Below are 27,486 nucleotides of genomic sequence, written 5' to 3'. Positions count from 1 at the left end.
TTTGCTCAGTTGTGGTGCATGACAACTTAAGATGTGAACTACCAAACCCCATGGCAGATTATCATATCCTGGTCAAAAGTGTGACTTTTATTATCTAACCACGGTGCTGACCCAGCGACAACAATTAGAAGCCCAATAGCTAAGCCTGTTCCCTTTTACAAATGGCACAACTATTAGGAACAAATAGAGAAATGGGCCCTTATTAAATTAACTAACAAAGATGCTGCACTGCAGAGCAGGCGCAGAAAGTCTTAAATGTAATGGCAGGCATCACATGCTCTATCTCCAGGACATTCTGGAGTCAGGCGTGACATGGAAGAGAAGCTGGAGCAACCTACCCCACTCCCAGCCTAATTTATCACATCCAAGCTGACTGATAAATGGCCACTCTGTCCAGATTCAGCAGCAGAGAAAGGCCCAGTGACTTCTCAGCCTCTTCAATGCACCAGGTCATCAAAGATCAGGAGTGTGCAACCTAAGTGGATCTGGAAGCTTTAGGGCAGACAAACGTTTTGGTGTTGAAGGACTCTGAATGCTTCCCCTCCCTCTCTCTTTACCCATTAGCATCATTTATATTCCTGTTTTTCTCACTGAATGTTGTATTGTTTCCTGCTAGGTCATTACTGCTGGCTGGCACCTTCAGGGAAGTGGATAAAGCATGGAGGAATTAATAAACTGATGGAATGAGGAATGAAAGAATGTTCCAGAGACACGAATACTAGAATCAAAGGATCCCTACAGTGCAGAAGAGGCTAATGGCCCATCGGACTGCACCCACTCTGACAGAGCATTATATCCTATCCCCTAAACCTTAACATTTTCCATGGCTAATCCATCTAACCTACACATCCCTGGACACTAAGGAGCAATTTAGCCTGGCCAAATCACCTAACCTACACATCTTTGGACTGTGAGAGAAATCTGGAGCACCCGGGGGAATCCCACAGAGACATGGGGAGTGGCACGGTGGCGCAGCCGTTAGCACTGCTGCCTCACAATGCCAGGGACCCAGGTTCGAATCCCAGCTCGGGTTACTGTCGGTGGGGAGTTTGCATGTTCTTCCTGTGTCTGCATGGCTTTCCTCTGGATGCTTTGGTTTCCTTCTACAGTTCAAAGATGTGCTGGTTAGGTGCACTAACCAGGCTAAATTCTCTCTCAGTGTGTGGCAACTAGGGGATTTTCACAGTGACTTCATTGCAGTTTTAATGTAAGCCTACTTGTGACACCAATAAGTAAACTTTAACGTACAGATTCCATACAGTCTAATCTAGGGAGAGCATTTGGATCTTTGTGTGTCAATTTAGCATTCTGTTGTCCAAGAGACTCTTAAAATTTTTAAAACATACACTATTCGCACACTCGGACTGACAGGGAAAGTTTCCAGTTTTGTCAATAGGACAAACATTAACTTGGAAATAGTGAAAAAGCAACTCCCTGGTTCTGCAAAGGTTTCGACTTTGTAGGAAATGTGGATATGAGATTTGAACTTGAGCTGAAACTGCAGTTTGAGTTTGGGGTTTTTAATTGAGCGAGTATTACCTTATTTAGGACAAATTAATTTTCCCTTCATGGCGCTATATGGTTCAATTAGCAATTCTGCATCTTTTCATAATACTGACCATGTAATGCTGTGAAGTGATAAATAAAGCACACTCCTGGGTAGTTTCAGCAGGGTATGAAAGGACAGAGGTTGCCTTCTTGCATCGTCAGCTTAAGCTGCGGTACAATTAATTATCCACAATGTTATTAGTACCATAGCTTAAGCTGCATAAACAAATGTCTTGGTTTCAGTCCATTTCTGTCAAGACATTTAGCAGTAATTTTTTCCCGCGTATCAATGGAGACTTTGAAAATGTAACAGAAACATACAAAGTATTTGTACAGATGTCCAGTTTGGCGGGAGGTTGTGAGGGGGGGGGTGCGGGTGGGTGATAAGTACAGTCAGGTACGGAAAAGCCTGCATTGAATAACGATTACAAGTCAGCTCGCTGCGGTGCAGGCACCTGTTGTTTAACTGCAGGAATGCCCTTACCAGGCCTTGAAAGCTGGCTCCATTTCTCTTTTGTTTTGGTTCTTTAGCTGGTGTAGTGATTACACTGAGGGCACAGGGGAACAGCCGTTTATGTGCTTTGTGGTCAGCACTCTGGGGATTATCTCCAAGTCAGTGTTTACGGAGTGCCGCAGCTAACGCTGCCCAGATGCTCTGTCTGTGGGAAACCCAGAAACCACATTGCACCAGGCTTGTGGTGCTGTCAGGGATAAATACTCTCCCCTATTCAGGCTGTTTTGTACATAAGCAAGGTTCTCACACCGAATGAGTGCAGTGGCAGTTAAGGCAGATGCCGACATTGTGTTACTGGTGAAATGCCTTACAGATGTTTGAGGTTACCAGGTCTTCAGGTTATTAGAATTCAGCACGGGGGGATGGAAGCTGTGAAGGGAGGTGTTTTTTTCCTTTGCCTGTGCTATTTGTTGTAATGTGGGTTAACAGAATGCAGTGGAGGTGTAGGGAATTACTCCAACCACAGAAGGCAAGGTTTCGCACAGTAGCTTCAACCACAAGAGGATCTGGAAAAAGAGACCAGTCAGACTCATTCTCTAAACACAAAAAAAAAACTGAACTGTTTACTTCCCTTGCAAGGAGCTATAATTAAAATCACTAAAGCCTCAGTGATGGCATCCAGACCCTGCCTGTGCGCTGCGTTTTTTTTTGAAAAAACTTGCAATAGCTTGAACAAAAGATCATCTGATCTTTCTCGAGATTTTAGAGTTAACAAACCACCAGGCGTCTCCAGGAATGAAAGACTAATCTCCGAGATTCTGTTGTGAGCCATCCTGCAGTAAAAGTAAGAGGGTCAGTAAAATATTGGCCTGATACTTCCGCTATGAGGAGTGGCGAATGACTCAATGCTAAGGATGTGCAACTGTATGGCATTTTCTTATGATGGGTGGCACGGTGGCACAGTGGTTAACACTGCTGCCTCATGGTGCCAGGGACCCGGGTTCAAATCTAGCATCTAGACACTATCTGTGTGGAGTTTGCATGTTCTCCGATTGGGTTTCCTCCAGGTTCTCTGGTTTCCTCTCGTACTCCAAAGATATGCAGGTTAGGGTTGATTGGCCACACTAAATCGCCCCTTAGTCTCAGGGAGATCAACAGAGTAAATATGTGGGGTTATGGAGATAAGTCCTGGGTGGGGTGATTGTTGGTGCAGGCTCGATGGGCCATATGGCCTTCTGCACGATACGGATTCTATGTTACTTAGAAAGTGGAAATGTCTGATTGTCCGTTTTAGCCTGCCTGGATTCCCTACTACAGTGGAATCAAATGGGTTGAAAAAGAAAGGTCTGGATTGTTTGCCCGATACTTACCCTGGTCTTTGGGCGGATTTATTTAGAGCTTTTCCTAGCAGGTGCAAAGCCTGCGAAGGAGCACTGCTCAAAGTAAATCAGCTGGAGTGTCAAAGCACACAGAGACCCCTGACTATGTTCACCTTTCTCCCAGCAATGCACAACCCTGACAATACTCCCACCCCTTCCGACTACGCTCATATCCCCTCTTGGCGACATTCACCCCCACTCCCGAATCACCTTCCGGAATCCCTGTCAATGTCAAAAGAGTCAGCATTGTCAGCCAATATGTAGAGGAGGAGAATGAGCATTGTTTGGGTTGTGGGGAGGTCAGGGGGAGGGTAAACTGGGAGGGAGGGGGGATGGTCAGTTGGTGGTGTGAGCATTGACAGGGTGTGGGTGGTGGTACACATTTTCTGAACAATGTAGTGTGGGCAGGGGTTGGAGGTTGCGAAGTATTGTATGGGGATGTGAGCATTTTGGGAGGCATTGTGAAGAGTGAGGGAGGATGTGTGAGTATTGTTGGGGGAGAGGGAGCGGTGAGTACTGTTGAGGGAGGAGAGAGCAGAGAGTATTTTTTGGGAGGGTGAGTATTGTTAGAGGCAGAGGGGTAGCGAACATTGTCGGAAGGGGGATCTTGCAGTGTTGGGAGTGGCAGCTCCATTTGAAAATCGCGTAAGCCAATGAAATGATACAGACGTTAAGGGGCCAATCCTGAGTTTATGATGAAGAAGAGGGCATGGAATTCATTGGAATTATGCTCATCCCTCCTAACTCTGGTTATCACTAGATTCAAAATGGAACCAGAACTGCAAAGTTCAAAAGTACCATCATAAAATGATAAGTGGGCAGTTTAAATTGCAATCAGCACACACCTAGTCTGCTGCCAACTGAAAGATCAAAGTAATTGCTTCATATTTTTATTTTCTTTCAAATCTTTTATTAGCTATAAAATATTGGATATGGGAATCAAGAACAAAATATCCATTCATGTAGTTAAGAGTTTATCCACTTCGCAATGGGCTTCTATAGCTTCAAGGAGCATTGTAAAACATGATACAACCCCATGGCACCTAGGGAAATATTAGGCCAAATGAGCAAAAGCTTGGTCAAAGAGTTAGGTGCTGCAGGGTGACCTGCCGGCCTAGATTTTCTGGGAGAAACTGCTCCATAATTTGGCTTTTCATTCTGCCTCCCAGGTCAGGTGTTCCTGGGATGCATTTTGTCTCTGATTTCTTCTTATGCAGGAGACTCTGTTTCTGCATATGTGTCAGGCCGAGTACAAGTTCAATGGCTTGATTGATCTGTGTTCGATATTCTGTGATTGACCTACATTCATTGTACTTGATTGATTAAGCCTGAACGGAGCCCCTGAGAGCTAAAGTAAACAGTAGTTCTGAGAGTGAAAGTAAACAGAAGTTTCTGGAAAGTCCTGAGAACTGAACGTGTGTTTAGAAATCTTGTGATTGCTGAGATACTTTAAAGCACTGTGAATAAACCTGTTGGAGTCTTACAGCTAGTGTCACTTCTGCATTTCTTTGAGATAATTCAGATATACAAAACGTACAACAAGCCAGAGAATACACAACAATAGATTTTAACGAGTGTCATAAGGGAGAACCGTGAGGTAGAGACATGTGGGGAAGAGAATTTAGAGTTTAAGGCCGAGGCAATTGGTACTATGGCCACCAATGATGGAGCGATTAAAATTGCTGTTGCTGGGGAGACCATAATTGGATGAATACAGTATCCCAGAGGCTTGTGAAGCTGGAAGAGATTGTAAAGAAAGGGGGTGGTGCAAGGTCATAGAGGTGTTTGAAAACTTGGATGACAATTTTAAATCAAGGTACTACTTAAGTGGAAGCTAACATAGGTCAATGAACAATGACAGGGGAAAGGGACTTAGTGAGAGCAAGGACATGGGTTGCAGAGCTTTAGATAACCTCAAGTTTATGGAGAGTAGGTTGTGAGATACCAGTTAGGAGTGTGTTGGAATAGTAGAGATTTTTTAAAAAAGTATGATTGAAGGTTACAGCAGCAGATGAGCTGAGGCAGCGGTGAATTCAGGTGAGAGATGGAATTTGGTGACCTTGGTCATGGATAGTTAGTCAGAAGTTCATCCTAGAGTCAAAATATGATACCAGGGTTAGAAAAGGTCGGGTTTAGTGTCAGGCAGTTGTCTGTGAGAGGAATGGAGTCAATAGCTAGGAAATGGATTTTGGAACAGGGACTGGAAACAGTAGACTTTGGTTTTTCCAATACTTAATTGGAGGAAATTTCTGCTCAAGTCCTGGAATACAACTTTATGAAAACCTTATGATTATAATTAATAATTATTTTGCTTGGTATTTATCAGGGAAATAAAACAGATGTGATATTGAATGATGAAATAAGGGATGAGGTAAGCAGGGATGCATTGAATAAGCTAAATATCCATAAGAACATAAGAACATAAGAAATAGGAGCAGGAGTAGGCCATCTAGCCCCTCGAGCCTGCCCCGCCATTCAATAAGATCATGGCTGATCTGTTGTGGCTCAGTTCCACATTCCCGCCCTCTCCCCATAACCCTTAATCCCCTTGCCTATCAAAAACGTATCAACCCACGTCTTAAAAATATTGAGCGAGGCAGCCTCCACCACTTCAACGGGCAGAGAATTCCAGAGATTCACCACCCTTTGAGTGAAGAAGTTCCTCCTCAACTCCGTTCTAAACCTCCCCCCCTTTATCTTGAGGCTGTGCCCCCTAGTCCTACTGATGAAGCCCTGGTATGAATGAATTGAATGCATGTATTTTGAAAGACTGTAAGGTTGGGATAGCAGAGGCATTACTAAACCTATTTAATTATCTATTAGAAATCATTGTATGCCAGATAACTGGTGGACAGCTAATGAAATTCCATAATTAAGAGGGGAACGAGGACACTGGAAAGAATTAAAATACAGGAAACAGGCATGGAGGTGGCATCATCTTGCCAACATTACCTGGCACAGGTATTATATAGTCATGCAGTTAGCTGCCAAGTCTCAAGGTGCCAATGAATACTCATTAACCCATCCACCTACCCCCTTTCCACCCATTATCAGGATGTGGTTGTTGGAATGGACAGCCATATACTGCTCACTGGGATACAAGACAGATCCTCTGGTTAACCTTGGAAAGATCTTGAGGCATAGATACAAATCAAGGGAGGTGTAGGAAAAATACATTGTTAAGATGGTGGTGCGGGCTCGTTGGGCCAAAGGGCCTGTTTCCATTGCTGTGTTGTTCTTTTGTTCTTTTGTTTGTTCATAGAAGTTGGCAGTGATGGTTACCTTTTCAGCCAATGGCAGGGCATGAGGGTGAATAGATTGTGGCTTGCGTTGCTGCTGGATCATGAGGTATATGTTTGGCACCAACTTGTAGCTTAGCCTCGGTCTCTTTAGACACTGGTTCTCTGCTATGTTGAGGTAGGCCATCCTCGCTCTGTACATCCTTCCCAAAGGCTAGCACCTGGTTGTGCTGACCTTTCTCCTCCTTCCTAGTACACGGGCAACAGCCTTGCCCTCATGGCCTTCTGCCCTACCTCTGACCTCTGGTTGCTCATGGTGATTGACTTCTCTGGCTGCTATGTATAAGGGTGCCATGCCCATCATCTATCTACCTTCTGAAGCACTATGCGCCCTCCTCCAGTTCTTCCTGCCACCTGGGTGCATGAGGCAGAAGAGGCAAAAATAATGGCACTTTGAGGCAAGGAGCCCTACCCTCCTCCTTGCTTCAGTTAAAGGAAGATTGGAATTGATTTTGTATCACCTTTGGGGCAATGGGCAAATAACACTGGGATACCTACCTCCCCAAAGGAATACATTAAATTCAGACCTGCTCCTACCAGGTCTACTCTGCACACTTCAGGTTCCACGCCGCTAAACTGCTTGAGTGGGGTCAGCTGATGATTTAAATGGCCAGTTGCATCCATTAAATACAAATGCTGAAACATGCCCACCTCCAGTACTGCCCCCGCGAAAATTAAAAGTGCTGTCTTCAGGGGTTATGATTTTTGACTACTTTCATCCACGCCAGAGAGGCTCAGAGCAGGAATATGAGCTTTAAAATATGTTTATTTTAATAATAATGTAAAAGTTGCTGAAAATCGTTAAGGTAAACATTCTAGGGACTTATCCAGTTAAACCGTCCGTAAGTCGCATATATGGCTATGATGCTCGAAAGGGGAATCACTGCTCGTAAAAAAATTTGAGCTGATTTTTTAAATATATAAGCAGCTATAATGTTGTACCCTGCTGCTTTTAAAGTTTATGATGTGCCAGATGTTCATATTTTTGCCACAAAGGTCAATTTCTAGATGGTTGAGTATGCGTGCCTTTGTTTACCACCGTTCCTTATCTTTTTAGTTTGAGTCCAGAACAAAGCTCATTACGTACAGCCAGGTCTTCCTACATTAGCGTAAGTACGTATCCTCCTGCATTCCTTTCTCTGACTGGCTCCAATCATCTGCCAGTCTTGGTTCAGCTTCTAGGTGTGCTCAAAGAAAACGTTCCCTCTGGTTTCCCTGTCTTCTTGAGGAACAATAAATCCCCTTTGGAAAGGCACGAGAGAGGGAACTCACCACGTGGAAACCATGTCATGATGAGCCCATGATTGTTCTTGTATATCCATACAAGAAACCACCGAGCACGACTTGGATTGGACAACTATTGTTCTGCCCCAGACAGCTCACCATTGGCCTGCAGCCTACTCAGGAGTTTCACACAACAACTGGGCTCTTTTACCCAATAGGAAACGCATGGATGTCACTCGCCATTGACTTTTTACACTGTTACATACACTTTGTCATTCACAACCGCAGTGCAGATGTGCACAGTTTGTGCCTCAAACTTCTCAGTACAACAGAACAGGCTCAAAGGGCTGAATGGCCTACTCCTACTTCCAGTTTCCATGTTTTTTGTAGATCAAAGTATGCTTGCAGCTGTCACCATCTGAAATGGATCAGTAAAGTCAAAATTATTAAATAAACTGAACTTTCTACTGTAAATATAAGTAGTTAATATGAAAAGCCAGCTCCGTTATCACTGGGTGAGTTGGTGCAATTCATTGGGTTTTTTTTTACCGTGTCTTTGTAATCAGCAGTAATTTTCTGGCAAATCTCACAAGCTGCATGTTTTTTCTACTCAATTCAAATTTAAGGGGGAATTTTCCAGCCCCACCCACCATGGCAATCGTAGCAGGTGGGAGAGGGAGGAATGCGGGCCATTGATCACGAGTGGGATTTTCAGGTTTTGGGGGTGGGCGTGGCTGGAAAGTCCCACCCTTAAGAATCTAATTACATGAAAACAGAACAAGGAAATGTCAAAAAGAACAAAAAAACTGCACAGCACAGGAACAGGCTCTTTAGCTGTCCAAGCCTACGCTGATTACATTTACCTATCTAAACCAATCAGTTATTTCCCTCTATTCCCCATTTGTTCATAGACCTATCAAAATATGTCTTAACTGTGGCTAACATCTGTGCCTCAACCACTTCACTTGGCAGTGCATTCCAGGCCTCCACCACTCTCTATCTTTAAAAAACATCCCCGCACATCTCCACTGAACCTTTCCCCTCTTATTTTGAATTTGTGTCCCCTTGTAATTGTCATTTCTGCCCTGGGAAAAAGCTTCCCACTATTCTCCATATCTCTTTCTTTCGTAATTTTATAAACTTCTATCTGGGCCCCTCAGTCTCCAACCTTCCATGGAGAATGTCTTGCCATTCTACAGCGGGTAAGTCAGAATCTCTACTCAATGGATTTCAACTCTTCTTAAACAATGCATTCTTATCAAAAATATGGGGAGGATTCTCTTCTGTTTTATACCTAAGAAAGGGGAGAAAGCAGCACCGGTGACAACCTGCACCTTCAACTTAGGTTTCGAAGGAATTATAAAGCAGATAGCTTAGATGCCTGAAGGCAAGCCAACCTTGAGGCAGGATTCTGCCTGTTTGGAGGATAATGACAGGGGTAATGTTTGTAAAGGCTTCAGTCTCAAAAGGGGATGAGGTTATGAAGGGATTTGTACACGAGGATGATCATTTAAAATTGGAGACATTGAGGGAAGATATTTAGATATGGCTCCACAGTCAAGCCTACTGCCATTCACCGTCTGAAAGTTGCACATAAATTGTGACCATTTGGATAAAGTAACAGAGGATTTTTCAAGCCTATAGAACCATAAGCAGAATGAGTGAGCTCCACTAAGAGCGAAAAGACAGGGTGAAAATTGGGAAGAAAAATAGTTACTCTCTTTCAACAAATAAAACGAGGCGGATGTAGCAAAGTTACCCAAGTGACTTTGAAGCTTTAACGAGCAACATGGTGCAATATGACTGCTGCTGCTTTCTACCCAAGGAAATTGAAAGATGAAATTCTATTTGACCCAGCAGGTAAATCCTCAAAGAAAAACAGCAATGGCTTTAAAAGCTGCAGCACGATAGCAATAAACTGGATAAAGGCTGCACACACAAAAAGGGCTCCTGCACGCCAATAAATTCCTCACAATTTATTCAATGTGTGGGAGCAATTTTATTGGCTTGCAAACCCAGGACATGGTTGGCTATCATTTCAATTTGCTCTGTAAACATCCAAAATATGCACGTTAACTACTTCTCTGGAAAAGGATAATGATAAACAGTGGTACGCAGATTCTGGCGGGGGTAAGAAATTCTGATTTTTTTAAAAAAACATTATTCTTAAATGGCTTTTTAATTGCTGTTTAGCTTGAATAATTTTGATGTGTGTTTTAAAACAAGAACCTAACACCAGTTTTACCTCAGCCATGCTCGCAATCTGCGATGAATCATTCGAGTCCTTACAAATCACTTAAGTTCACAACAGTCAGTAATAAATTGACTCATCTTTTATCAAGTAAATCATCACCCTCTATCAATGCAGTTATGCTGTTGCTAATTATACTGAGCCACATTCTCTGTATTATTATGGAAGGTTCTATGTGATACATGGTGTGGTTCTTAATTCACAAGATTCAGATAACCTGATGTTTAAGCTTGAAGATAGGAATGTAACTCCAACAGTGCTAAATGTAAAATTTTGTGTTTTGAAGGGTGTTTGGATAAGGTTTTGTCAGACCAAATTAAAGCACACCTAAAGTTGGTTTTTCAAATAAGAATTCCACAATAGCGTACAAATATTTTTACCTCTTTTAACCCAATGATTCAAATCAAGCAAATGAAAAGGAGGGAAAAATGGTTTTACTGAACAAGATCTCAAAGGCACACATTCCAAGTGCTAGCTGTGTGTTGCCAGACTATCAATAACGTCTCTATGCTCATCACACTGTTTAGCGGAGCAACTGGAACTAATCAGTTTCCACTGGTCGAATTAGAAGAATATCCATTGGTCCTCTGTTCTATCAAGGGATTTAAGGCACGTTCCTTCGAAAAAGAAATGAAGCGGTGGTCCAACTTTTCAAAAAAATATTAAAATCCAGGGGGAAAGTTTGAAATATTCTTTCAGTCCTCTTCTCACAAATGCACTTTCCAGCGGGGATTGCTGGATACAGGTCAGGAGCACAAACACTGGTTAACATCTACTCTCTAGCCAAGGGAGCAGAGCATCTCAAATGCTGATTCAATATAGACTGGGAATGGGATTTTCTGATCTAATAATATCTTTACCATCTGAGCCATCAAGGGAATAACATTTGAGTGCCATCAAAAAAATTCTATAGGTACATTATTGAAGCATGAGAAAATGCAAAACAAAAAGAGCCATTTTAGTCACCAAGCCAATTCTATATATAGCTGAGTTACAATCCCCTCTCACAGACTCATAAAACCCCTGTAGTGCAGAAAGAGGCCATTTGGCCCATCAGACCTACACCAACAACAATCCAACCCAGGCCCTATCCTTGTAACCGCAAGTATTTACCCTGCTAACCTCTATGACAATGAGGGGCATGGAAAACCCACCTAATCAACACATCTTTAGAGGAAACTGGAGGAAACACACGCAGAAATGGGGAGAGCCTGCAAACTCCACATAGTTAGTGACCCATGGCCAGAATTGAACCCAGGTCCCAAGTGCTGTGAGGCAGCAGTGCTAATCATTCTGCTACCGTGCCAACCCTTATCAAAGATCCATTTGGAACTATGGGATTGTATTAGCTATTCAGGAACTTCACTGTTGGATATATCACCTGGATATGAATGACTACTATTGTGATTCAACTCAGAAAATATTCAATTAAAAGTAATTGCGTCGGGGTGACAGTAGATTATGCTGGTTGATACGTTTGTGGATTCTGGCAGGCACATAAAGTGTTAATATGATTTGTTTTTTGGTCGCACCAAGTGCTATTCCTGCTGTCTCATAGCTCTGTACACATGTCACTGCTGATACTAAAACCACACACTGACACACTACGTCTCTTTGAGTAGGACTGCTATCGAGAACCGGTGACTCATGGTCACATGAGTAGCTGTTGTAAATAGCAGCCTTGGGCTCTGTGACTGAATGTCTCAGAAATGGCACTTCCTGCATCAACACTGCACAAATTACTTTGGTGGCTATCTTATTCACAAAAATACCCCCTTAAGATGAGTGGGCAACCTGAAAAATTGACGAAACAGCTATTTCATTGCACACATGCGTTGCAAAAATTTGTCACTAGCAAGAAATGGAACATAAAATAGCTGCAGCCTTTTATTTGTATCAGTCTGTCAATGGCACATGCCAATATCACACTCACTGCACATGCCTGCTACTTCTTCCTGCCTTCTTTCACTTTGGCTACGAGGTAGCAAGGATGCTCTCGGTCCTTTCTTCTGAGGATTGGATTCCAGTGCCAGCAAGGGCAAAATGACTTCGACTTTTTCACTGTGTGTCAGCATCAAACAGTGGTTGAGGAGAGGAGCAGAGATGCCTGGAGGGGGAGGCTAGATAAGTACAAGAGAGAAAGGAATGGAAAGTTATGCAGACTGGGCTAGTTAAGGTGGGGCAGCAGGAGAGCATAAACATGATGAAGATCAATTTGGTGAAATGATCTTTTAAGTTTTACCTGCACCTACTGTCCTTGAATCAAACTTCAAATTCGGCCAATTGGAGTTCACTTTTTTTGACACAGATCCATGCCTACCAATATAATTCTCTCAACATACATTTAATTTACATATGTTCGAGAAAAGAAGCTACCTAACATCAGGAGAATGTTTGGGGATATTAATCTGATCGTAGAATCATAGAATCCCTATCGTGTAGAAGGAGGCCATTCAGCCCATCGTGCCTGCACTGGCAACAATCCAGCCCAGGTCCTATCCCCATAACCCCACATATTTACCCTATGAATCACCCTGACACTAAGGGGCAATTGAGCATGGCCAATCAACCTAATCTACACATCTTTGGACTGTGGTAGGAAACTGGAGCACCTGGAGGGGAAACCCATGCAGACACGGGGAGAACGTCCCTGGCACTAGTAGACAGTTGCCGGCATTGAGTACTGAGGCAGTTGCAGCAATGCCATCGTCGTGGGGGATGTTGGTTAGGAGGCAGCAGGCACTGTACTACAGTGCCACCCTTAATTGCTCGACTCAAACCCAGGTTCCAGCAATGTCTTGTGTTTCTCTGTTTTACCCCCCATTCTTTTACTTTAAACTGTGCTGAGAGGCAAAACTCCTTGTGGTACATTGCTCTCTGTTATTTTGCCTGAGAGGCAGTTTCTCATATGTGAGTCTTGATGGTGAATTTACATGGATTTTACATCCAAGGAGGGCAGCATGACTGAGCTGTCTTTAAGGGACCGTTGCTCAATTGCACTTATCAGCGGAATATTACTCAACAGTGAGTGGGATGTACCTCCCCTCGTCCCCCCGGCCTCTCTTGAGGCACTGGAATGCATTCAATAATCTACCAACAACCCAGAAGCATTTAACTAAAGTAACTAAGACTGATTACCTTTCTGGTCAGGATATGATTCAGCTCCATAATATCCACTTGACTACTGAGTCATCATTAGGTTGAACAATTTGATTTCTGAGTGTTCTAATTATTTAGCGTTGAATATGAGATTATTAATTCCACAGAACAACAATTTACAGCTCAGAAGGGGACCTTTTGACATTTAACTGGATCAATTTAAAATTATTCTATTGCTCCAGGTTGGATTCCTCTGTTTCAACTATTAGTTCCGTTTATCCGTCACTTAATCAGATTATTTGGATATTCTTTGTGTTATCTTGCTTTGTGCAAATTAACTGCTGCAATTGTCAACTTCAAGGCAGCGATTACGCTTTGTAAGTACTTAATTGTTTGTTAATCGCTTTTGGGGCAACGTGAGGTTGTGAAAAGTGCTATATAAATGCAAGCTTTTTTTTCTTTCAATCTTCTCTTGGAAAAAAAGCCCATGTAATGTATCAGGCTCCACAGCAAAGACTTCATGTTCTAATGGTCCTTTGTGAAAAAAAACTCAAAAAAAATTATGATCTCAATTTGTGCTGTCTGTGTGGAGTTTGCACGTTCTCCCCATGTCTGTGTTCCTCCGGGTGCTCCGGTTTCCTCCTGCAGTCCAAAGCTGTATGGGTTAGGTTGATTAGCCATGCTAAACTGCTCCTTCGTGTCAGGGGACTAGCAGGGTAAATATGTGGGATTATAGGAATAGGGCTTGGATGGGGTTGTGGTCGGTGCAGGCTCAATGGGCTGAATGGCCTCCTTCTGCTTTGTAGAATTCTATGATTCTATGAAAAGATCACTGATATCAGTCCAGTGAATGTGTTTTGTATCCTCTGTGCTTTTCATATTCTTTACATAATGTGACGCCTCAAGTTGAACTCAGTCCTCAAGCTATCATCTATTCTATAATTTGTTCAAATTTATTATTACTTTCTAACTCTTACACCTCAAAGGTTTATTTATATATTTGCGTCCTGAGCAGAGGGTTAGGCCCCAGAGACAGAGGATTCGGAGTAGTGTTGCCATGTAGATGGGGTGCAGAGTGGGGTGGAAGGGCTAATTTTTTAATATGGGTCACTGAGGAACTTTTGAAAATAGTCTGTTTGCTCCTTTTCTAGCCCTGGTTCCTCTTCCTGCTACCCTAACCGAGCAAGAAAGAAGTTTCTCACTTAGGCTGATGGTTCAAATTGCAATTGACCACGAATGTGGTTCACAATCTGTATGTTTAAAGATAGAGCCCCTATAATTCAGGGAGTTGTCCGTGTTGCCTGCTCAGCAGACCTGTTTAAAATAGAAGGCAGTAGGAATGGGACGGACAATTTATTTATTCACCCATTTGCCGTCGAGTTTCTTAGAATTAAAATCACCCCTTTTGGCTCTTGTCTATGAATCAATTTTTAATCCATGCTGCGACACTTCTGCTGAAATTTTCGGGCCATTACCGCTGGCTGGATTTGCCAGTCCTGCCGACTGCAAAGCCCTGCCGCAGTTTCCCAAGTGACGAAGAGTGCGATCAACAGGGAAACCTGTTGGCAGCGGCGGGTCTGGAAGATGCCACAAAACATCTGGGGAGCAGAAAATCCCACCCATAATCTTATACTGCAGTTTTACAAGGAGGTGTAAATGTGGGATGGGGGGGTTTGGGGTGGTATGGGATGGAGGAATAGGTGAAAGTAGTCCAATGATTCCAAGGACATGAAGCTTTCATTGAATTTGATGGCAGGACCTCATTATCATTTCCAGTTCCAATGCCTACCTGGCAGCCACACAAGCTGATGAATCAGCCTATTGCTGGGTGGGAAAACTAGATACAGAGGACTGTAATTGGGAATTCTTTGGGATCCTTCCTGACAATCTGATGTGGGTGTGGGTGGCGGAAGATCAGGCCTTGAGGAGGAGGGTAATGGTTGACAAACCATGACGGGGGAGAGAGAAGGCATAGTTAGAAAAAGGGAGGCCAAAGACCTCCTGAGATTTCCTGCTGTCCTTGGACCACAAGGAATGCCATAAAAAACATTTACCTTCTGAAGCCGACAGCTGCTACATCCCTTCCATCCACCACGGGGATGTCTGAGCCCTGGGAAGCCTGGCTGGTAGTAGTTAATTTAAACCAGGTCCCTGGTTGCACGCTGGAAGTCTAATCTAAATATGTTCATGGAGAGTGCTTCACCTCTCCCAGGATTCTCTTTGCTGCATGCTTCATACTAATGACAACCAGCATGGCGGAATGTACATTTGTTCCTGAATTTTTATGGTTCAACCCTTGTTCAATCATCCTCTGTTTATTGCGGTATTAATGTATAGGCACTCATGGCTGAGTTTGCTATCTAATCTCTTGTGAACCATTTTATGAATGGTTTTCCGACAATCCATATACACGTTATCGACAGGATCCCCCATTCAAATAGCCCCTGCTAAATTTATCAAACACAACTTACCTTCGACAAATTGTAAATTAATATGAAAATAGTTGCTGTTGCATTTGCTTAGTTCCTTTTGCGGTGCTGTCACGTGTGTTCCTAATCTGCACAGTAAACGTCAGTTAGATCATTTTTTTATCAGTCCATATCCTCTGGAATTCAAATACAGTTTCCTACTGCCCATGATACTATGGAGAGCGCTTCCTCTCTGCGCAACCATGACAACGTAGGGCAGTCATGATGTGGAGATGCCGGCATTGGACTGGGGTAAACACAGTAAGAAGTCTCACAACACCAGGTTAAAGTCCAACAGGTTTATTTGGTAGTAAACGCCACTACCAAATAAACCTGTTGCTCTTTAACTTGGTGTTGTGAGACTTCTTACTTAACATAGGGCAGCACAGTGGTTAGTACTGCTACCTCACAGTGCCAGGGACCTGGGTTCAAGTTTGGCCTTGAGTCACTGCCTATGCGGAGTCTTCATGTTCTCCCCATGTCTGCATAAGTTTCCTCCAGGTACTCCGATTTCCTTCTACAGTCCAGAGATGTGTAGGTTAGGTGGATTAGCCATGCTAAATTTACCCTTAGTGTCCAAAGATGTGCAGGTTAGGTGGATTGGCCATGTTAAATTGCCCCTCAGTGTCCCAAGATGTGTAGGTTAGATGGACTGGCCATGCTGAATTGCCCCTAAGTGTACAAAGATGTGTAGGTTAGGTGGATTGTCCATGTTAAATTGTCCCTTTGTGTCCAAAGATCTGTAGATTAGGGGTTACAGGGATCGGGTGGGCAGTAGTTAGGTGCTAAGTTGGTGCTGACTCAATGGGCTGAATGGCCTCCTTCTGCACTGTCAGGATTCTATGAACATACCATCACGCTCAAAACAATGATTAACTACATCACTAAAACATTGCAGAAATTCTTCTGTTCTTTTCCAACATCTTCCCAACAACGCAAACGTAACCTAGACCTAAAATTATAGCTCAAATATTTGCAGAAGAAAATCAATAAACCACAATATCAACAGAAAACAGGTCAGAAACCTGTTGCATATGGTGTTTACCGTGCTAACATTGTAGTGCACATGTGACCATACTGCTCTGGTGTTGCTCTGGCAGACTCTGAAAGTGCATAATTACGATGTACCACACCACTGGCTCTGGGATTGATCCCCATAGGATCTGTTAAGCCTCAGCACAATTTTGGTGAAAGTGGGTTCAAATCTCTTTAATCTTCAAATGGAAACTTCAAATAGGATCTGCTTTCTAACCAGTTTGCAGGAAAGCTTCAGGTTAGAATCTAATATCGTATTGACTACAGATTTTACTTGGATCAAGTGTGTTTTCCATTGAATTGCTCATGGTTAGACTCTTGACTGAGGCATGTTTAGGGTACTGAGTCATGACTTTGGCCTGTGCCCTTCAGTCCACAATTCTAAGCAGTCAATTCCAAGTAACTATTTTTAATTGTTAATTCAGCCTGAGAGTGGATGTGACTGATGGTAAATTTTAGGTCCCAGGTCAATCACCAGCTTTCTTTCCCTGATACCTGAGGCAGAATTTTCAGGTCCTATTGATATTGTGAGCAGAGGAGGGCATAATCCAAAAATACAGGCACCGGATGGCATTCCCTGACCCTGTTTGCATGCTAGCTATTTTAGGGGGATGGGGGGTGGTGCTGTGGTTGGGGATCCCAACCCTATGAATGGGCATCTAATTATTCTCATTAAGAGCTCTAATAATTCTTGTTCACCAGTTCAGAGAAAAACAACATATTTATTTGCAGGTAATACAGGCTGATAGGATGGAGAAGGTAAATGTTCTGAGAGAAGATGTATTAGCAATTTTGAGAAACCTGAGGGTCGATACGTCCCCTGGGCCAGATGGGATACATCCTTGGATACCTTGGGAGGCAAGGGATGAGCTTGCGGAGTCTTTAGCTTTGATCTTTGGGTCCTCACTGCCCACGGGGGTTGTGCCAGAGGACTGGAGAGTGGCAAACGTTGTTCCTCTCTTCAAGAAAGGAAATAGGAATGACCGTGGTAATGATAGGCCAGTTAGTCTTACTTTGGTGGTGGGTAAGTTAATGGAAAGGGTCCTGAGAGATAGGATTTATGACCATTTGGAAAGATGCAGTTTAATCCGGGATAGTCAGCACAGTTTTGTGGGGAGTAAGTCCTGCTTCACAAATTTAATTAAATTCTTTGAGGAGGTAACTAAGTGTGTAGATGAAGGTAGAGCAGTTGATGTCATATACATGGATTTTAGTAAGGCGTTTGATAAGGTTCCTCATGAAGAAAGTAAGGAGGTGTGGGATGGAAGGAAATTTAGCTGATTGGATAAGTAACTGGCTGTCTCATAGAAGACAGAGGGTGGTGGTGGAGGGAAATTTTTCAGATTGGAGGCCAGTTATCAGCAGTGTACCACAGGGATCAGTGCTGGGTTCTCTGCTATTTGTGATTTTTATCAATGACTTGGAAGAGGGGGCTAAAGGGTGGGTTAGCAAATTTGCTGATGACACCAGGATTGGTGGAGTAGTGAATGAGGTGGAGGGCTCTTGTAGGCTGCAAGGAGACATTGATAGGATGTAGAGCTGGGCAAAAAAGTAGCAGATGGAGTTTAACTCTGATAAGTGCGAGGTGATTCATTTTGGTAGGACAAACTTGAATGCAGATTACAGGGTCAACGGCAGGGTTCTGAGGAATATGGAGGAGCAGAGAGATCTTGGAGTTCATATCCACAGATCTCTGAAGGTTGCCATTCAAGTGGATAGAGCTGTAAAGAAGGCTTATAGTGTGTTAGTGTTTATTAACAGGGGATTTGAGTTTAAGAACCATGGGGTTATGCTGCAACTATACTGGACCTTGGTGAGACCACATTTGGAATGTAGGGTGCAGTTCTGGTCACCTCACTATAAGAAGGATGTGGAAGCTTCGGAGAGAGTGCAGAGGAGATTTACCAGGATGCTGCCTGGTTTGGAGGGTAGATCTTATGAGAAAAGGTTGAGGGAGCTGGGGCTTTTCTCTTTAGATCAGAGGAGGATAGGAGGCGACTTAATAGAGGTTTACAAGATGGCGAGGGGGATAGATAGAGTGAACATGCAGAGTCTATTTCCTTGGGTGGATGTAGCTGTTACTAGGGGGCATAACTATAAGGTTCATGTTGGGAGATATAGGAGGGATGTCCGAGGTAGATTCTTCACTCAGAGAGTGGTTGGGGTGTGGAATGCTCTGCCTGCTGTGATAGTGGAGTCGGATACTTTAGGAACTTTCAAGTGGTTGTTGGATCGGCACATGGAGCACACCAGAATTATAGGGAGTGGGATTGCTTGATCTTGGATTTGGACATAGCTCAGCACAACATTGAGGGCTGCAGGGCCTGTATCGTGCTGTACTGTTCTATGTTCTATGTAAAGGCAATAAAGAGGATTGCAGGCTCATGGCTGCAAGTCCGCTCCGGAGAAGGTTTTGGAATGGGTACCCAAGCTTGCAAGGGTGATCCCCCACCCTGCTCCCTGACTGGTTCCCCCAGGTCATGTGACCTGTATTCCGCAGGTGGAATTTAAAAGGACAATCATCACAGGAGCCTTGAGCTCTGTTAAAGGAGAGCAATAGGTGTTTCAACCAATTTTCAGACACGATAGGGGTGGGGTGGGGGGGGTGGTGTAATTTAACTGTCTGGAGGTGGGCACCAAGGAGCAGGCTGGTGTGCTAGTGCATGCTTAGAGGCCTTCCTTGCCCACTTGGGCACAGGCACAGCCAAAGGCCACCCTGTAGTAGGATTCCGCCCCTCCTCGTCCACCGTTGTGGCCTGGCAGATTTTTGAATTTTTTTATTTGCATTTTTGAAAGAAGGTTGCTGAGGGGGCACACCCATGTTGACGTACCCTCTCAGTTACAGACCCTCCAGTGCTGATCCTCTCGAGCTGCGCGGCCTCCGATTTCCCCTCCAGCTTTGACAGCCTGCCTGTCATCCTTAATTGGACAGGGAAACCTGTCTCCATGCCAATGGAGGTGACCCGGTCAAAATCCCAAAGGGAAACTTTTCAAATTGAAATTTATTTGAAATGTGCTTGTCAGCGTCAGGCTCTGAAGCCCCCTGCTTGTTTTTGTATCCCTAACAATGAGTGTTATCTTGAAGACCAGACTTGAAGTATAACATTTGGAAAGCCGCATCAACCGGTTAGAAATACTGATGTGCCATGTTGGAACAGATTCTGTTCTACAAGACAGCTTCGGCAGGAATATATTTTGCTTTCAATAAAACCATGTTCCAGCTTTATCAGTAAAAAGCTGCAGAGGTGCTCAGCCTCACTAAAGTCTACTGATTTCAATCGTTGGAGTTCATTCTTAAACTAACTCTCTTGATTAACTGAACAGTTATTGGGTTTACAAACAGACGTGTGTGCAATATCATCGTAACTCAGCAACTCTGTACATTAAAAACGAACATCCCCCCGCCCTGCATCTAAAAATAAACGTTGCATAAGTTGACACTTCAGTGTCTGCTGAAGCATGAAACTACAGTGTGGTCAGCATGCTCTGGACTTTCAGCTAACAGTCCCAGTCAGGCTCTTTCTGGAGACTTCTCAAACTCGAGCCTTTTGGCAGGCCCAAGTCGTTTTTGTCTGTTATAATTTTTTTAATGTCTCTTCCTTCACTGAAGGTGATTCCCTCACTGGTTTTTGTTTCCTCGCTGGAGTATGTTTATCTCACTGGGATATGGTTCAATCTCTGGAGTTTAATCCTCTCACTGGAGTTTAATTGGGGTATAATTCTCTGGAGAGAAACAGGCTGGTTTTCTTGCCAGAAACAAGACTCTGCCATTTTTTTGGGTAAGGTTTTGCCCAATGTCAATGTCTTCGTCATTGATATGGTTGAGATCAGTTGACTCAGTATAGACTGGCTTTTTGGCCTGGGATCTTACCTATTGGCTCAGCGATGAATACATTACCTGTGTATCATCAGGTTGATTCTTTGCAACTTTTGAAACCAGAGTTTGTATGTGAGATATACAGGAGCAACTGATTGGTTAAAAGAGGAAATCTGTACTTTAATAAATTACAATTAATGCCATTGACCCATGAGTGTTTTATTAAATCCATTTAAAGCATTTTAATTACTGAAAGTAGGTAAAAAAAACAACAAAGGTGCCTTTGTGTCAAGTGAAATCATGTAGATTACACTGGTTTCACTGGTGATGGTTTGATATCTTGTACTGGGTCATAAGAGCCTTACCTACTATCAAAGCTTTTAAGCATATTAGATACTGCAGGGAGAGAAAATAGCAGTGAGTGGCATTGTAGTGGGGCTGATTTTTCACTTTCAATAAGGCAGTACTCTGTGGAATAGCACGCCTGATTTTTATTTCAATCAATGGGTGAGCTGCTTTTATAGATTACCATCCGGGTGCTGATGGTGATGGTCGGATTCTCTGATCTCACCTGGAGTTGGGATTCTCCAGTCTCGCTGCAGTGAATAGAGATTTGGCTGAATGTCAAATTCTCCATTCTCACTGCCAGTGGTGGCGAGGGGCGAACGGCTGGTGAAAATGACCCTCTGAGCTACACTTTACAGCAGGGTCCAGGGTAAGAACGAGGAACAGGAACTCTGTATTTTTGGCCTGTCTGGGGAGAGTGCTTGGTGGGAATGGAACTGGATGTGAAATTTGTTCCCGTCCGCTAGTAGATCCCGACATCAACATCACGCTGGCTGGCCAATTAACTGCCGGTTGCATACTGAGACTGAGGTTGGGAAGAGGGCAGGTGCCGGGGTAAATTGAGGGTCGGGCAAGGAGTTATAATTGGAACTCCATGAAGGCTGATTATCGTTCAACAGCCTCAGGCTGCTGCTTTGAACTACCAGAGGCCTGACTACCTTTTGCAGTTAGCGTGCTGTCCATTATGTCTGCAGTGTGTCACCCGCAGCCGGAGACCATGCCAGGTGGGATGGAAAGGGTCACAGCCAGTCTGTAGCCTACTTCTCTGTAGCGTGCCCACAGGTTCTGCTGGAGGCAGCTAGTGCCCAATGTGGCAACCTGCTGCTATAGGGGAGGTCAACACACTTAACAAAGGAGGTCTGGACTGAGCTGAAAGGTCAGGTCAGCAGACATGATGTCATGCGAAAGATCTGGATCCAGTGTAGGAAAAGGTTCGGTGACCTTCTGCGCACTGCCAGGATAAGCATTGAATCCAGTTGTAACCGTGAATAGATGTCTTTGAGGATGGCAGTGCTTGTTCGTGTTCACGGTGCAAAACCATAAGCATAAATGGTCACATATTCCGAAGTCTTGGAAGACATATGACCAGATTCTCCGACCTTGCCTGGAGTTGAAATTTTCCAGTCCCGCTGCACTGAATGGAGATTTGACCAAATTCTCCTTGGCTGGAAGCTTTCAGGTAAATGTTAGGGGGTCAATTTTTTAGTCCTTCATTGAACTTTTCCACATGGTTTTAAAATTCAATAATTAATTATGAGCTCCTTCATAGTTCTTTGAGTGAATTCTACATTTACAAATAAATTAAAGTGGTTGATCTTCATCAGTTTTGACTCTGTGCAAGTTTCTTCTTTGTAACAGGGAGCATACATCCCATCACATCCTATTAAAGTTTAGAGCCTAGGAATTTAGAAGTATGAGAAGTGATCTTACTGAAACACGTAAGACTCTGAGGGCGTTTGACAAGAGATGTTTCCCCTTGAGAAGGAAAGTGGGGCATTGTTAAAAAAAGGGTCTCCCATTTCAGATGGAAACAGCAATGAGGAGTAATTCTGACCCTCAGAGAGTCATTAGTCTTTGGAATTTTCTTCCATAGAGAGCAGTTGAAAGTGAATCTTTGAATATATTCAATGCTGAGTTAGACAGATTTATGATCTACAAAAAAAATGAGGACAATGGCTGGGGGGCAAAGGGGGCAGAGTGGGGGGGCTGGTGGGCAGGGAAGTGTAGGCAAAAGGTGGAGTTAAGGCCACAAACAAATTAGTCATGATCTTATTGAATGGTGGAACTGGCTCGATGGGCCAAATGGCCATAAGGGCCTAGTTACTATGACCTTATGGCTGTTTTTTGTTACTTTTGTTGAAGGCACATCTTCAATGATGAGATGGCATCCTTATTTCTAACTCTGCTATCTTTGTAGCATGTTTGCAAAGGTAGAGGAAAGACAGCAAAACTAGGCTGGAAAGTTAGGTACAATTATTTCTTAAACTATTGACGTTGTCATACTGTTATTGACTCAATCTGTGATCGAGGCCCCTGTGTATGCTCCAAGGTGTTTGGTATTTGCTGTGACACAATAAATGTAAGACTTGTTTCCCTCTGTCTCGTGCCTGTTGGTTGAATGGATTATTGGCCTGCAGGCAAAGAAACCTGCTTGAAACTGCGAATGAAATTCCACTTAAATTGAGCTTGAAGATAGGGTTTCAAATGAGGATCATTCTAACTCTCACTAGATTGAATTATTTCTGTCAAGAAATCTCAAAGAGCAAAAATATGATGAGGACAGATGTTTCAAATATTGACACAATTAAAGAAATGACAGTAATTCAGATGCCTTCATAAAAGAAGCTGGAAGCTAAGGAAGTTCAGAGACAAATCTGCAATTTTACCTGAGGTTAACACTCCAGCTCCAAGGCCTAAGTAAAAGCAAATAAGAGATTCACTAAACCCATTTGTCTTGGAAGAGAGTAAGGTCACAGTGTCCACTATTGCCTAACCTATTAGATGTCTTTATTGTTGATGTGTTGAATCTTGGAATTATCTCCTCCAGGCATTTCTAAACATTTCTGATCAGCCTTAATTTAGCAAAGAAATTGGAAGGCAATAGACCAGGGAGCCCAAGGCCCAAGCATCATATGGATTCTACAGGCAGTGAAAGAAGTGTAGCTCAGCACCCTGTCCTTTTCTTTAATGGTTGATGATGGCATCCTGCTGCATGAGGTTTGCTATCTGTAGCATTCTGGAGCATAGACAACTTGGCTGACTGGTGGTGGTAGTTAGGCTCATAGCTTTGTATAGCACTGTCAGAATAGAGACATATACAGGGCAAAATGACACATTGAAACAACTTGGCAAGGTAAGCTGACCTGACCATTTAGAATGTGGAAGATCCAATATCGCAGTCCAAAAAATATTAACTCAATCCATTCTACATTTACTGCTTATCATCGGAACCTAAGGAATTGGAGCAGGTGTAGTCCACATGACACCTCAAACATTCTCCACCATTCAGAATGATCATGGCTGATCTTCTGCCTCAACTCAACTTTCCTACCATTCCACATATTACTTAATTTCTTGAGAGATCCAAAATCTGTTTATCTTGTCCATGAATATACACAATGATGATGTATCCACAAACCACGGGGGTAGAGAATTGCAATGATTCAGAGCCATCTGAGTGAAGAAATTTGTCCTCATTTCAGCCCTGATGAAAGGTAAAGTGGTCTATTGCCCTTCAATTTCTTTGCTCCATTAAGACTGATCAGAAATGTTTAGAAATGCCCGGAGGAGATAGTTCCAAGATTCAACACAGCGACAATAAAGACAGCTAATAGGTTGGGCAATAGTGGACACAGTGGCCTTACTCCTCTTCCAAGACAAATGGGTTTGGTGGGTCTCTTATTTGCCTTTACTTAGGCAAATCTCTTATTCTGAGACAACACCTCCTTGTTTTCAGCTACCCAACAAGGAAAGATAATCTCCTGGTCCCTACCCTATCAAGACCCTTCAGAATTTTGCATGCATCAATGAGATCACCTCTCAGTCTTCTAAACTCCAAAGCATATAGGCCCAATTTTTCCAAGGCAAACAAGTCATTCCTTAAAATTGGAGACTGAAACTGCAATAGTATTCGAGGTATGGTCTCATCAAAGCCTTATCTAATTGTAGCAAATATTCCTTATTCTTGCACCATAGGTCCCTTGCAATAAAGGCCAACATGTCACTTGTCTTCCTAATTGCATGTTGAACCTGCATGTTAACTTTTCTGTTCCTTGCATGAACGCACCCAAGTCTCTCTGAACATCAATATTTTCCAAGTTCTTACTTCAAGAAAAAATTGATTTGCTTTTCTTACTATCAAAGTGAAAAATTCACACTTCCCCACATTATACTCAAGCTTTCACTTTGATGCCCACCTACTTATTCTGCCTATATCTCTTTGCAGCCTCTTTGTGGCCTCCTCACGTTCCCATCTAACTATGCAACATCAGCAAGCTTGAAGATGTTACCCTTGGTCTTTTTGTCTAAGTCATCAATATAGATCTTAAAAAGCTGAGGCTCCATGTCTGATCCCTACAGCCCTCCACTTTGCCAGCTTGAAAATACCCCATTTGTCCTAACTCTATGATTCCAACCCCTTACCTAATTCTCCATCCATGCTTATATATTAGCCTCTCTTCAATGAGCCTTAACTTGTGAAATAACGTTTCGTAGGTCACCTTGACTAGAATTCTTTAACTACTGCTGCCAGCGAAAATGGGGAGTTCGGCATTCAGCCAAATCTCCATTCACTGCAGCGGGATTGGAGAATCCCAGCCACAGACTTGGTCAGAGAATCCCGGCCCTTCTTAAATGCCCTTTGAAAATCCATGTATACTATATTTACTGGGTATTCTTTATCTGTCTGACTAGTTACAGCTTCAAAAAAACCCAGATCAATTTGCCAGACACAACTTCCCTTCTCTGAAACCATATTGGTTCTGTCTGTTTACATTATCATTTTCTAAGTGTGTTGTTAAGGTTTCCTTATCTGTGAAAGCCCTCACAATACTTTTCTTGCATTTTTTTAACATAAACGAATTTTATCAGAATGCATATTCAAGCCGAAAATTTTAATTGAAATCCTCGCCACCCTCACATTTTTGATTTGTCTCACCCATTTTAACCCAAATGCTCAACTTGACCCCAACCTTTGTCCCTTGTATTAGGTACAATCTTGTTGTGAAAGCAGAGTCAGTGACTTGACAGACTGGCAATATACAGCCATGATCTTAAGTTGCCCTCATTATTTTGGCAACCCACTGGTGACTTGTCCTTTAAGTCAATGGAAAATAATACTGGATAGCGTGTGCTTTCCATCTGATCCCATTGGATTCCCTCCCTGTTAGTTATTTTCTGGGACATGGGCATCGCTGGCTGCCCATTCCTAGTTGCCTTTGGAGAGCAGTTGAGAGTCAACCACATTGCTGTAGCTCTAGAGTCACATGTAGGCCAGGCCAGGTAAGGACAGCAGATTTCCTTCCTGACAATTGACAATTATTTCATGGTCATCAGTAAATTCTTAATTCCAGATTTATTTTTTACTGAATTTAAATTCCACTATCTGCCATGGCGGGATTCGAACCCAAGTCTCCAAAACATTAGCTGAATTTCTGGTTTAATAGTCTAGCGATAATACCACTAGGCTCAGGTTAACATGGTCCCCTTAATGCCTATCTTTGCATTCTTCTGGGTAGGTAGCGTACTTTATTTGCTAGTGCCCTTTGTATTGAACCACCACTTTAGATGGACACTCTTCATCTCCAGATGCCAGAAACTTTTTTTGTGGGTGTTCATTGCTACATTTTTGTGTCAAACCTTTTGCGGGAAATAGAATTGACTCCATCATGTGCCTTATCATGACAACTATCAGTGTTTGAAAATACATTCATATTTTGACTTTTTAGATTGCCGAACTGTGGTGGAAAAATCAGCCTTCATTCAAGAATAACTTCTGAACACGTCATGAGACTACTTGTACTTACCCAATGGTTATTAGAGAGGTGTGATGAGTAATGCTGAAAATGTACTTTATTCTGAAGCAATGACCGTAAATGTGTGGGCAAGTAGATGTGACTGGGGATAGGTTATTTCATTGTAAAATGTGTGTTTGTTTTCTTATTCATTGCAGTGACGTCCATTTCATTCTTGCGTGGGAAACTTTCAGAGGAACTCAGATGCTTGTGCAAAAGTGGTTCTGTGGCGCTCCCTTCTTTAACACACACAAATGCTTCTAATTTGCTGGATCTTAGTAGATTCAGAACCCTCCCTCCATTAGATTTATCTTTGAGATTCTCTTTGGGAGCTTGTTTCAGTGAAACAGGTATGATAGACATATTTTTAAAAAATACATTAATGAAATGTCCGTGTAACTTTGAGACGCTTTGGTTCCTTCTTCAGCAAGGCTAAGTATTAGGCAGAAATAAAATACTGCAGATGCTGGAATCTGAAACAAAAACAGAAAATGCTGGAGAATCTCAGCAGGTCTGACAGCATCTGTTGGGGGGGAAAGAATAGATCAACAGAGCCCGAGGAAGGGTCATCTAGACTTGAGACATTGGCTCTCTTCTCTCCCCACAGATGCTGTCAGGCCTCCTGAGATTTTCCAGCATTTTCTGTTGTTGTAAGTTTTAGATGAATTGGCCATACTAAATTGCCCCTTAGTGTCCCAAGATGTGTAGGTGAGATGTGTTGGGTTACAGAGCTAGGACAGCAAAGAAGGCCTTGGTATGATGCTCTGAGTTGGTACAGACTCGATGGGCCGAAAGGCATCTTCTGGACTTCAGGGATTCTACGGTTCTATGATTCTAAATCTCTGATGGCTCAGTGACTATTACTGAGGTCATTTGGCAGAAAATACTTCACAAGGTCAAATATATTCCCAAAACTTAATTCGCGCCCCTACTTACCCAGCCCCCTCTATAAATGGGGTCTTCCTTCTGGTTATTCAGATTCAATATTCCCTCTGAAAAATAAATTAAGTTTAACCTTACCACCGGAATTTCACTGCCCTGACCGCCACGGGAA

Source organism: Carcharhinus amblyrhynchos, chromosome 12, assembly GCF_965287045.1.
Source record: "Carcharhinus amblyrhynchos chromosome 12, sCarAmb.v2.hapA, whole genome shotgun sequence".
Classification (NCBI taxonomy): domain Eukaryota; kingdom Metazoa; phylum Chordata; class Chondrichthyes; order Carcharhiniformes; family Carcharhinidae; genus Carcharhinus; species Carcharhinus amblyrhynchos.
This window is presented reverse-complemented; position numbering follows the sequence as displayed.